This window comes from Cryptomeria japonica, chromosome 9, assembly GCF_030272615.1.
Source record: "Cryptomeria japonica chromosome 9, Sugi_1.0, whole genome shotgun sequence".
Lineage (NCBI taxonomy): Eukaryota > Viridiplantae > Streptophyta > Pinopsida > Cupressales > Cupressaceae > Cryptomeria > Cryptomeria japonica.
The window spans coordinates 103,020,097-103,033,722 of NC_081413.1; positions in this window are offsets into that span (position 1 = coordinate 103,020,097).

Sequence of the window (13,626 nt, forward strand, 5' to 3'; positions counted from 1 at the left end):
CTGTTATAGCTCGGTTGTAACTCGGTAGGTACTAAAGTTCACTCGATAGACATTCTGCCTTCATTAACCGATAGCGATAACCTTAGGGTTTACCGACTAGGTTCTTTTCTCGATAACATAGTATAGTATTAACCTTTCAAACAATAGCATATGTAGGATATCAAAACAATCTAAACATCATGATCTCATCATTATCTAACTTGGTAATAGTTTCCCATTGAATAACTTATCCCCTTATTCATCATATTCTTTTTGTGTCTTTTACCGACATCTTTATACTCATCAAATCATACTTCTTAAGATATGGCAACATCATACTGAATTAGAAAATCAATTTCTTGACATCAATGACAAAATAATAATATTAAGACAGTATTCATCCTTAATCAGTTATATCCATAGTCATCAACAACCTTCTCAATATCCTTATTGAAATGCCAACAATCTCTCATTTCAATTGGAATGCCAACATACCTATCTCAGGTGCTCCTCATGCTCTTTCTCATTTTGAGAATATATCAATATATCATCAAGGATAACAATCACAAAGTGGTCCAGAAATGTGTGGAATACCCTATTCATGAGGCTCATGAAAATAGCTGGAGCATTCGTAAGACCAAATGGAACCACGGTGAACTCATAGTGGCCATATCTAGTGTGAAATGCGGTCTTGTGGATATCACTTTTCACTATTCTCAGCTAATGGTATCCTGACTTCAGATCAATTTTGGAAAAGACTTTGGCACCCTGAAGTTGGTCAAATAAATCATCGATTCTGGGTAATGGATATCGATTCTTGATAGTTTGTTTAACTAGCGATAATCCATGCATAATCAGAGAGATCTATCCTTCTTCTTTACGAAGATGACTAGTGCACCCCATGGGGACACACTAGGATGAATGTGCCCCTTCTCAAGGAGTTCCTCAAGCTGCATCTTGAGCTCATTAAGGTCATTTGTGGTCATCCTATAAGGTGCTCTGGAAATTGGCTCAGCTCCTAGTACAAGGTCTATATGAAAATCAATCTCTCTACGAGGTGGCATTCCAGGTAACTCTAAAGGAAACACATCTTAAAATCCTTTAAGGATAGGATGGTCATCAAGTGATGTTTCCTTTTATCCTCTTCTCCTCGATCACTGATTGTGATGGCAAAAAGCTGACATCCCTTCCGCATGCTCTGCTTAAGCTGCATTGCAGAAATCATACGGAGAGACACGGGTCTCTGAATCCCTGCGATAACTACGGGCGAACCATGATCATCCTCACACTTGATCTTTTTCAGGTGGCAATCCATCTTGGCTCTATGGGCATAAAGCCAATCCATGCCAAGTACAATACCATAAGATCCAAGTGGTGTTACTCTAAGGTCTACTAAAGTGGTGGTCTTTCCAATCTATAGCTGACATGCCCTAACCTTTGATTCCACTGACACTCTAGCCCCTGAAGCTAACTCCACTTCCCAATTGACACCCTGTCTAGTTGCCACTAGCCCGCAATGCTCCACAACCAATGGAGATATAAAGGAGTCAGTAGCTCCTGAATCAAATAATATAGATACACTGTTACCTTTGATCATACCTGCAACCTCAATGACCATGGCCTGATGCTCAGCCTAGCGGTTGTCAACCACTACGAATACTCTATGGGACCTGCCCATATCACCAACTATAGGCTCTAAAGCGACCATCCTCTGATTTCCTGCGATCTAACCCTGAGGGAAATCCCTCGCCATATGCCCCATGTCTCCACACGTAAAGTAAGCACCGCATGCCTGAAACTGGGCACCTTGAGGCCTAGAGAAAGCCTATCCTCCTGTCCTACTAGATCTACTGTACCCACCCCTAGAGGACTGTTGAGTCCTTGTCGGAGGTGTGTAAGGCACTCGAGCTCTCTGATCTCGCCTCTGACCCTGAGACTGCCACTGCTTGGGCTTTGCGCCCTGCTGATACTATGGAGGCTTCTGCCTCTGGTTCTGTGGTGACTATTGCGGAGGAGGGGGTTTGGAGAACCCCTATGAGTTTCGGTTATTTCCCTTCCAATGTGGTTTTTGAAATCTGTATATCTAGGGTGTAGAGTTTCGGTTCTGGAACTAATCCCTAGTATCATGTGGTCTGACCTGAATCTCTTTACTATCAGTTCCTTCTCCATGACAACCCAAAGGCTCCCTGGAGTGGACATCCTCACTGGTCTTGCTATTCTGACATTCAACCCTCTAATGAAATGGTTAATGAGAAGTTTCTCATCCTTTAGATAGTCCACATATGGCAAGAGCTCAAAGAATTTGTACTCGTACTAGGTCACTGAGAGACCCTTCTGCTGGAGGTCATGGAACTCGTTTATCCTACACTGTCTGTAATGTTCTGACAAGTACCTCTCCCTGAACCTCTCTGTAAATATATCCCATGTGAGAGTATCGGGGACTTTCCTCTCAACAGATGGACTGCTACATGTGCCTTTTGATTGCTCTCGTAAGAGCGCAATGCAAAGCACCTCTCAAGGCTCAAAAGCCAAGCCTCAACTTCTACCCCATCGGTAGATCCCCCAAAAGACGGTGGCTGGAGGTGCATAACCTCCCTGATAAGATCCCCTGGCTCTCGACGAGCTCTCTCATAATACACTGGCTCTGCCCCTGGAGGTGGTCCTGGTAGGTGCACAGACTTTGGCTCATTCCCACCCTAACTCTCTAGGGGAATTGGAGGTGGGCTCCTGCTCCATTCCCTATCAGTCGATCTATGACTCCCTGAGTTTTGATTTTCAACATGATGATCCCCGGCTAGAATCCTATCCTTGACTATACCAATTAGGTTCTAGATTGCTTCTAAGAGGTTTCAGTTTGGGTCAACTGGCTGTTCAGGAGGAGCCTTTGGGTTCACTTCTGGAACCGATTCCTCCCTATCTACCTCTTCACGTGCTATGTGTACACGCCTAGGACCCCTTCTGCGCTTGCGAGCTTGTCGCGTAGTCGGTGGCATCCTAAGAGAAAAATAAAATAAAATAAATTAAATAACTAATTTCTTTGGAAAAATATTTGATTAATTAAATTTAAATATCCTATAAAATCAATATAATAAAATTAATTAAATAATTAAAGCGAAACGTAATGGAGAAAGGTTCCTAGTGTTGGAAACCTTGCTCTGATACCAAAATGTCATGCCCAAAAATTTACGACAAGGATGGGATAAATTTTTTTTTAAATCGCACTTAAGACATTTAAGTTTGGCAAATAAAAATGCTCTAACATGTTTTGTCTTAACTATGTTTTGAGTTAACGCTAACCACTGACTCAAGTAAGCAAAATAATATTTAAATAAAATGTTGAATACTAAAATAATTATTTAATGTCTCAATTTTTTTAACCAATAGATTAAATTAAATCCAAAAATCTAAATTGAATGACAAGGATAATATTAATCTCCAATAATCAATAATAGCTTTTAGGGACTAATTAAATTAAGTCTAGCACGTAGACTATTATTGCTGCTATATTTTATTTTATCATTTAATTAAAATGTAGTTAAAGTAATTCGACTAGAAGATAAATTAATCCTAAAGATTAAACTCCATAACAATATAAATTTAAAAACCACATTTTTAAATATGTCCGTATGTTTATTAAAAACATATACAAAAATTAAACACCTAATAACACAATTAATGCTACAATTTTGTCCTTTACATTTATATTCTTAACCATATATATATATATATATATATATATATATATATATATCCCTTAAACTAACATTATTATAAGTTACCCATGAACCCTAACAAGAAAACAAAATTATAAAATCGTGATCGCCCACAGTGGTAGCGCCAATGGAAACGCCGCTCGCCGCCGCTCTAAAAACCTCCACCAACCCTCCATAGCACAGCCCCTCCCTCTTCGAACCCTCCGCCATTGCCATGGCCGCCGCTCCTCTTCGGCCCTGCACGAAAATGATAAACCCTAACCCAGTTCAGGTTAGGGTATATTTGAAATAGAACAAAAAAAAATATAAGGGGCTAAGATTATCACAAAATTAGGTTACCATGATTTTATAATATTGTTTTCTTGTTAGGGTTCATGGGTAACTTATAATAATGTTAGTTTAAGGGATATATATATATATATATATATATATATATATATATATATATATATATATATATATATATATATATATATATATATATATATATATATATATATGGTTAAGAATATAAATGTAAAGGACAAAATTGTAGCATTAATTATGTTATTAGGTGTTTAATTTTTGTATATGTTTTTAATAAACATACTGACATATTTAAAAATGTGGTTTTTAAATTTATATTGTTATGGAGTTTAATCTTTAGGATTACTTTATCTTCTAGTCGAATTAGTTTAACTACATTTTAATTAAATGATAAAATAAAATATAGCGGCAATAATAGTCTAAGTGCTAGAATTAATTTAATTAGTCCTTGAAAGCTATTATTGATTATTGGAGATTAATATTATCCTTGTCATTCAATTTAGCTTTTTGGATTTAATTTAATCTATTGGTTAAAAAAAATTGAGTAGACATTAAATAATTATTTTAGTATTCAACATTTTATTTAAATATTATTTTGCTTACTTGAGTTAGTGGTTAGCGTTAACTCAAAACATAGTTAAGACAAAACATGTTATAGCATTTTTATTTGCCAAACTTAAATGTCTTAAGTGCGATTTAAAAAAAAATTTATCTCGTCCTTGCCCTAAATTTTTGGGCATGACATCTTCCATGTTTTTATGCATCATATCATGGAAGATAGTGGTTACTACTATTTGGTAAGTTTCTCCTACATTCTTTAGACCAAATGGCATAACATTCCAGCAGAAGGTTGCCCATGAACATGTGAAAGTTGTCTTTTCTTGATCTTCAGGTGCTATCTTAATTTGATTGTAACCAGAGAATCCATCCATTAATAAATACATCTCATATCCAACAGTCATATCTACTATCATGTCAATGTTGGGCAATGGAAAATCATCTTTCGAACATGCTTTGTTGAGATACCTGAAATCTGTGCAAACTCTAATAGATTTGTCTGCCTTTGATACGGGTACTATATTTGATATCCATTCTACGTAGTCTATAGCTCTGATAAATCCAAATTTCAGCAATTTTTCTAGTTCAGCTTTGACTAGTAGTGCCACATGAGGATGCATCTTACAGAGTTTTTGCCTGATTGATTTAACTCCCGGTGTAATAGAGAGATGATGCATGATGAGATCAGGATCTAGCCCTGGCATATCTGAGTATGTCCATGCAAAGTTGATCTTCTTTTCTAAAAAAAGGTTGCTGAAATATTTAAACTCTTCTGCTGATAGTGATTGAGCTAAATGAATGATGCATGGTGTTTGTAGACTCCCAATGTTCACTGGTTGAGTTGGCTTGATCAATATGGAAGATCTCTCCTGGAAGTGACTTGGCAGTATATCAAGTATCTCACCTTTGGGTGCCTCGGAGAGGTTTTCACCTTTAGGTATGTCCTTTATTTTCTCTTTTTTAGATTCTGACACCACCACAATGTGGTTTTCGCCATCAAATCTTTTATTTTTATTTTTCTTGTTTTTGCGACTAAGATACTTGATATCTGCTTCAGTCATATTTTCATTCTGTTCGCTGGTGGAAGAGTACATGGGTTCAACTACATTGAGATAGTAGGCTAATGTATAGTCATTAGCAAAAGTAGGTACATTCAAGGGTTGGTTATAAAGAGTACAATCAATCAGTTTTGGATGCATTAGGGATAAGGTTGGAATAGGCTCAAGGAAGTTCATGATACTATCATCGTGACTTTGGACCTACCAGTCGAGTTCCAGAAGACACGATTATCAAAATTCATGTTAGTATTTATTGGACATAACCCAACCGACCTACTTCTAGCATCATCACCTACTTTAGACTGGACTACATACCATGGTTTGATAGTAGAGAGTATCGCATCATTCGTGATAGAGTAGTCATAATGCATTATTGAATAGTTGTTATAAATAGAGCTCTTGTCTGAGTCATCAGAATCATAGGATGAAGTTGATGACTCATCTTCAAGTGTCTTAGTAAAGGTATATATAGTATCAACACCCACATCTTTGATGTTGCAAGTTCCTTCGTAATTTGGTTCATTGATTGCTTGTATTTGACACACTTGTGGACATGACTTTGACGGTTCTGTTAATCCCTGTCATCTCTTCCATTTAGTTTCCTATGGACTGATGACTGGTTCTATTTTTGTAGCTTCTAATTCTTCTTTTGTAGTTTTGTACCTCATTTGTCCTATCTCATTAGGAGGGTTGGTAGGTGAAGAAATAGCTTGTGGCCTTTCTTCCTCCAGCCATCGTTCATAGTCTTCTTGTCTTTTTAGTCTGATTTCTTCTATTTCCTTTTGCATTCTGAGGCATATCAACTCTTGTGCATCATCTGTGATATCACTGGATTCTTTAAGGGTTTCTATAGTAGATGTATCTAAGATGTGATCTGGACCCCATTCATACTCATTTGAATCAGTTTCTGAATCATCTACTTGTTGTCTGCTAGTATATGTGACTTGAACTTTTAGTGGTGCAAACAATTCTCTGATTTTGTATACTTTGTCTCTCATATCCTCTGGGACTTCTACTTCCTGTGGTATTATAGCTGATATAACTGAAACTTGATTACCATCTATTTCCTCTCTCTGGGTGGGCAATTCTTTTTGTTCATTGTCACACTCTTCCTGAGTTTGTTGAGTATTAAGTTCTTGTCTTGTTAAAGGTAGTACCTTTTTCTTCCACTTACATTGATGGTGAGACATGTGCTTCTGATCTGACTGCTTTCTTGGATCATATCCCAGTCCAACTTTATCATTGATGGACTTAGTTTGTAACTGAATAGGTTCAACAATACATTTTTGATGTTTGCCAAGAGGACCAGTACTTGAATATCCCATGCGTTGAAGCATCTTATAGCCTGGACCATATTGTGTTGGGGAAATCTCACAATGGTGTATTTCTTTGTTTGCACTGTCTTCTTTGAAAAGTGATTTGAGAACATCATCTCCTTCTATTTCACCTGCAAGAGAAGTAGAGGACTGTATAAAGGTGCCATCATAAATGACTTTTGAAGTTGAAATTTGTGGCTTCATAACCTCTGACGATTTTCTAGACTGTCTTGGTGATGGAGGAAAAGGCATTAGTGAGAGTATAGGCTCTATCTTGTATCCATCCATGCCAGTGTTTGTAATTTTCAATTTCTTTTGTAAATCTTTCAGCAAAGATTCTGAACTTTCAGCTGTGGAGGCTGCTCTATTATGATGAACAAAAGCATCAGCACTCTGCGTTAATGCATTGCAGGTATAGCTTGTATTAGCAGGAATACTGACTTCAACTCCATTATAAGGAAACTTCAGGCATTGATGATACGTAGATGGTATTGCATTCATTTCATGAATCCATGGCCTACCTAGTAAGATGTTGTATGAAAGATGAAGATCCAGGACTTGAAAAATGACATCTCTTTCCACAGGTCCTACTCTGATTGGTAATAGTACTAGACCCTTAGAATTTCTTTCTTCTTCATCATAAGCCTTGATTGTTATCTTCTTTATTGGATCAATAACATTTTTAGAAAATCCCAGCTATGTTAGTAGATTATAGGTAGAGATATTCAACCCAGCACCTCCATCTATCAAAACACATTTAACTCGGTGCTTATGGATCATGACTTCAATGTGTAATGGCTGGTTATGTGGGTGACTCAGTGAGTTATTATCTTCTTCAGAGAAAGTGAGATAATGAGGTGAGGTGAGGTGACCCACCATAGATTGAAACCGATCTACGTCTAAATCTTTAGGGACACTGGTGGTAAGTAAAGCTTTGTCGAGGACCTCTCTATGAGAAGAAGAGATCTTAAGAAGTTCCAAAATGGAGATTTGAGCATTGGTTCTCTTCAATTGTTTGACAATACTATAACCAGGAGAAGACGATGAAGCCAGTTGTTTTGATTTGGCCATGATTGTGTATGTTTGTCTATTTGGTAGGTTTGATGTTGTTTGATCAAAAGTTGAAGAACTGGCTCCTGGGAGAGTGATCTTCCTTTGAGCGCGAGTCATGGAATTAGTATCTTGTGCTTGATTTTGGTGGTTTGGGACTATGATCACATTGCAATATTCAGCTTGAGAAGATTCAATCATGTTGATCACATTATCATTGTTAGTGTAAGTATAATTGACTCTAGCTCCTCCCTTGGATTTTGAGGAATCTCCTTGTTCATAAGTGGGTAAGGGATCTTTAAAGGCCTTATGATTAGCATTAGTTGCATGATTTCCAACAATGATCTTGCTTGCGTCAATGAGATCTTGGATTTCATGTTGAAGTTTCATGTAATGGTTTATGTTATGTCACTTATTCTGATGGTAGCCACAGTATTCATTTTCTCTCCACCATTTGGGCCTAATTTCTTGGTCACATGGTCTAGAATTGTCTGGCAGTGTTATCAGATTATTTGCTAATAAAGTTTTAAAAGCCAATTCATATGATTCATCTAGAGGAGTAAAATCATGCTTAGGCTTTGAAAGCCAAGGTTTTTATTTAAACCATTCTCTTGTTTTCTTTGGGGGATTCTCTGTTGTAGTTTCAGCTGCCTTGAGTGCTTGCGTGCCACTGGCCAAGTTAAATATTGTGGATTTTGTTTTTGCTTGGACAGTATCTACCACTCCATCATTAATGACATTCTTGTTTCTATCTTTGCCATATTTCCAGTATTTACTCTTTTCTTTAGAGCTAGAACCTTGCAATGTTTCTTTCCAAAGTGATATATCTCCTTTTTTGATAAGCACGTCTTCCATTCTGAGGGTGTTATCTACCATTTTTTTGAATGAAGGGTGTACTTGCATTTGGACATTGTATTTCACTTTAGGGACTATGTTGTTGACAAAGATATCCATTTTCTCAAGATCTGGGATAGTCTGTGAATATCTAGAGAACATCTTTCTCCATCATTGGAGGAAGGTGAGAAAGGGTTCTCCTATCTTTTGTTTGGTATTGCAAAGTTCTATCATAGTGACTGGGTGATGAATTTTGTATGAGTATTGTTGTAAAAATAGTTGGATTAGTTCTTCAAATTTTTTTATCCCTTTGGGTAGGCTTGCGAACCATTCCATTGTTTGACCCCCTAAACTCCTTGGGAAAAGGCGCATGAGGTACGTTTGATCATGCATGAACTCCATACAAGCAGCACAAAACTCTCTGACATGATCTTGAGGAACTGAGGTACCATCATATTTGTCAAATTTTGGGATCTCAACTTGTGAAGGAAATGGAGACATGTAAAGGTTTTTGTCAAATGGGAATGGGCATATTGTGTCTAGAGAATATTGTTTTGGCATTTTATCTTTGTTTTCTATTCTTGTGACCGCAGTTTGTAATGCTTGCATTTGTTTGCTCATTTTTCCCCATGGTGTCTCTTCCTCTTTAGTGACGAGGGCCTCCACATTATAACCAGTAGGGAGTTTGGCACCTTGCTTTACTAATTCTAGGAAATAGTCTTCTTTTTCCCTAGCCATGATGACCTTCATCATTTTTCAAAATTGTTTGTCATTCTAACATCTATGTACTTCGACTTCATGAGGTTTAGGAAGCTCAGATTTAGTGGATGAGGAATCACTGTCAGTGGCATGGCTGCTAAATTCATCGTGAGTGTCTCATTTATTAGCTTCTCTTTCTTGTCTTTCCCCAGACATGGTGGGAGATAGGGGCTGACCAAAGATTGATATGTCGTAAACTGGTATCTGTGATGAGGACAGTTTATTGTAAAAGGGGTCTTCCACAAAGAATGGATTGTCTTTTGACACAAAGGGCATTTCTTTTTCTTTGTCCTTTTTGTTGTGATAATTTATGGTTTGAACAGGCATTTTGTAACCGACAGGACCGAGAGCGAGATGTGTTGCAGAAGTCAAGTTCAAATTATAGCTAGAAGTTTGTTTAACGTAGTGACTGAGAGAAGTGGCTTAAGATCTGTTCTAGTTTCAGGAATGATCTATCTTGTGTAAGACATTATCCAAGTTAACTTAGGTTTGATAAGATGTTTGTTTGAACTAGCTTAAAGATGATCGAAAAAATTGTGCAACGCAACGACAGAGGTACACTATCATGGTTGTTTATGCTCAGGAGGATGATAACCAATATTAGGTTTGTTGTAGATTGTTTTAGACAGGTTTGACTATTCTGGACTGGCAAAAAATTAGAGACCCGTACAATAGAATTTTTGAAACTATACGACAGTATAACAGGTTTAGGATGATGACAGTTCTATTTTGTACGAGTTGCTACCTAGTATTGTATGACAAATGGGTAGGTATCGGACGACAAATAATTATGTTCAGTTATGTCTCATATGACACAAGATTTAGCTTTGAACGATAGACTCCTAGGTTTCATACGATTGTTCACAGAGCAGAGACTAAAAATTCTGAGTTTTCCAATGGCTGAGTATGACAACTGAGTATGACCAATTCTGAGATGGACTAATTTTTGACCAGGATGGACTAGTTTTGACATGGGCAGAGTTTATCACTGAGTTTGTTTGATCTTGTTTTCTTCAGTTTTAGTATTCTAGTTTTAATTTGAGGGATGAAAACACAGAAAACATGCAAGATATATAATAGTTCAATCACAACACGCTAATCATATGGAAGTTGGCTTAGAGAAGAAAACCTTTGCTTGCTGACTTAGGTACACACCCAATAGCTAATTAGAATATGACCCCTAAGTCTCATGCAATGGATTTTCAATACCGTATTAGCCGACTCCAAATGCTAATGGGGGCATGATATGGCAAGTGTCTTGGAAGAGTTACTATCTCTCTTGCACAAAGATTATCAACCTTTCGAAGGTGAATCAGGTAGCTTCTATCTTATAGTTCTTAGTCAGGAACTCCATTTGAAATTACCCATTGAAGTCACGCAAGCATGATTGAGGCCTATAGCCCAACAAGGTACCGAAACAAGTTGTAGTCACGTAAACATGATTGAGACCGTGAGGCCCTACAAAATGATCGATATGAGAGATCTCAAAGAGAAAACTCAAATAATCCCATCCTCTGAGACTTTAATCACCAGAGGCCTATTTATTATAGTGAGTTGGAATGCTCAGGTCCAGCTGTACTCACTTGAGTCATTCTCACAGGGTGATTAGTTTTTCCCACTATGACAGGCCCCCTAAAGGTACACAAATCTCAAAACTTAGAAAAAAGCTTCGAGGGTCTAGATTTTTGATTGTCTGTAAAAGACAAGAGCATACTCTCCTACCTCTCAGATTTTTCTGAAAACATAAAAGATAGATTTATTCATTAACTAGATAGCAAGTTAGGTTCCTAAAAAAAATGAATTTAAAGAATACACTATGTTTGGTTGACTCTCTTTAGGCAACCTACAAAAACAATGTATTAGTAGTCATGTTGTTTTTATTTTTTGACAAGTGTATGTTTGATTGATAAATTCTTTGATAAGCATCCTGCAAGAAACTGGTTAGGCTGTAAAAATATCAAGCAGACAGAAGATGATTCAGGGTTAGTGTCAGTATCATCAAAATTTAATTCAAGAAAAGCCCTGAAAAGTAATTTGTTTTTCAACAAATCCTAATCTAACTCCTCCAACTTGCAAGAAATTGTTAGAAACTTGCAAGAAGAAAAAGTTAGTGAAATATCACATCTCTTGGTGGGCTTACACAAGCCTAATTTCAAATCTTGGTTACAAATTTTTCACTCCTAATGCTGAAATGCCCTGAAATTTGACTAAGTCTGAAATTTGGAGGATCCTCCAAAAACTAGATTTTGCATTATAACTCCTGGAGGTCCGAAACCCCTCTCAAACATCCTGACAATATATATGGAATATTGCTTATACTTAAATGTTATATTCCGTATATATTGACCTTCCACAAGCCTTATTTCAAGAAAAATCCTAAACAAAAACTCTTTGTTTTTCATACGACAAAACAGTAACTCGTACGAGTATTCTCACCAAACTGAATGATGAAAAAAGTGACAAATCAGTTACTCATGCGACAAAAGATTTATGCTCGCACGATAGAGGATTTATGCTCGTACAACAGATGATTTCAGTTCGTACGAGACATGCAGTTTGTCATTTCAGCATGTGAGAAATGTCGTACGAGATTACGCAGAGGCTGTACGATCGAAAATCTGAAAAGTAAAAAAAAAAACCTGAAAAACAACAAAAATAAAATGTTAGTCTTGGAGGCCGAAAAAAAGTAGTCTTCTACCCCACGGTGGTGCCAAAAATGTGTGTGTGAAAAGTGGACCTATATCTGTAATACACAACACTTCAATCAAGTCATTACATGCATGGTTAGATGAATATAAACATGAATATGAAAACCATAACAAATCGACCCATTGCCTTCTAAAAGATGCGAGTATAAGATTACTCTCAGATTTGTATAAGCAATCCAGTGACTAGACAACACCAAGATGAAGGATTTTAATCTATATGATCATGATATTAATGCTAGATGGATGCAAGATTAATCTAACAAGATTTAAGCAATAAATGAGATAAATGATCTAAATATGTAAGCAATATTCTCAATGAACCTAGAGCAAAATCAACATAATAACAATATATTCTCTAGGATCTTTGAATGAGAGATGAAAGCCTGAATTTATAGAAAATTCAGAAAGAAACCAAAGGCTGAGATCAAATGATGATGAGCGGTCAAGATTTTCCAAGAGGAAGCACAATCCAGGTGAATTGATGTGATTGGATGCTTTTCTCAGTTTTAAAGGAAATTGAACTAAAATTAAGATTAAATCAAGAAAAACCGATTTATTCTCTATTTCATTCAATTTTAATATTTAATTGTTTTAATTGCTTTTTTGAGATTATTTATCATTTTTTAATTTGTTTCTTCAAGATTATCTCCAATTGATTTCTTTTCTCAATTTTTAATTCTTTTTTGGCAATTAATTCCTTTTTTGATTTATTTCCTTTTTTGAAGATTTGTGCTCATAATTTCCAATTCCTCTTTCTTGATTTGTTTCCTTTTTTGAATATTTATGGCAAATTGATCTATTTAATTAAATAAGCAAAATATATTTAATTAAAATAAATAGGATAATTGTTTTAAATAATTTTCTTGGAATGATTTAATTAATTAAATAAATATTTAACTAATAGTGATTGATTAATTTTGCCATGTGACATTTGATGATTTTAGAATTAATTGTGTGCTCAAGATTTATTTAATTGCCTTTGGTTAGGACCTTGGTGACATTGTCAAGATTAGGGGCTCATGGTTTAGATGACCATTTTTAGGGTATTACATCAATAACCTGCAACTTGATGCTCCCCCTGTGGAATAACTCCACTTCTACACCAATCTTGCTGTAAAAGTTTGTAAGTAGTTCCAGGACTGATGTAATCTACATCATTCTCAACTAACCTCATGAAGGGGTACAACCCCTAGCTGACTTCTAAGATACTCAAAAGTAGTCTTAGGCAGAGGTTTAATAAAGATATTTGCAAGCTACTCCTTGGTAGAAACATGCTCCAAGATCACATCTTTACTCTACACTTTTTCCCTTAAGAAATGATACTTCGATTCAATATGCTTGGTTC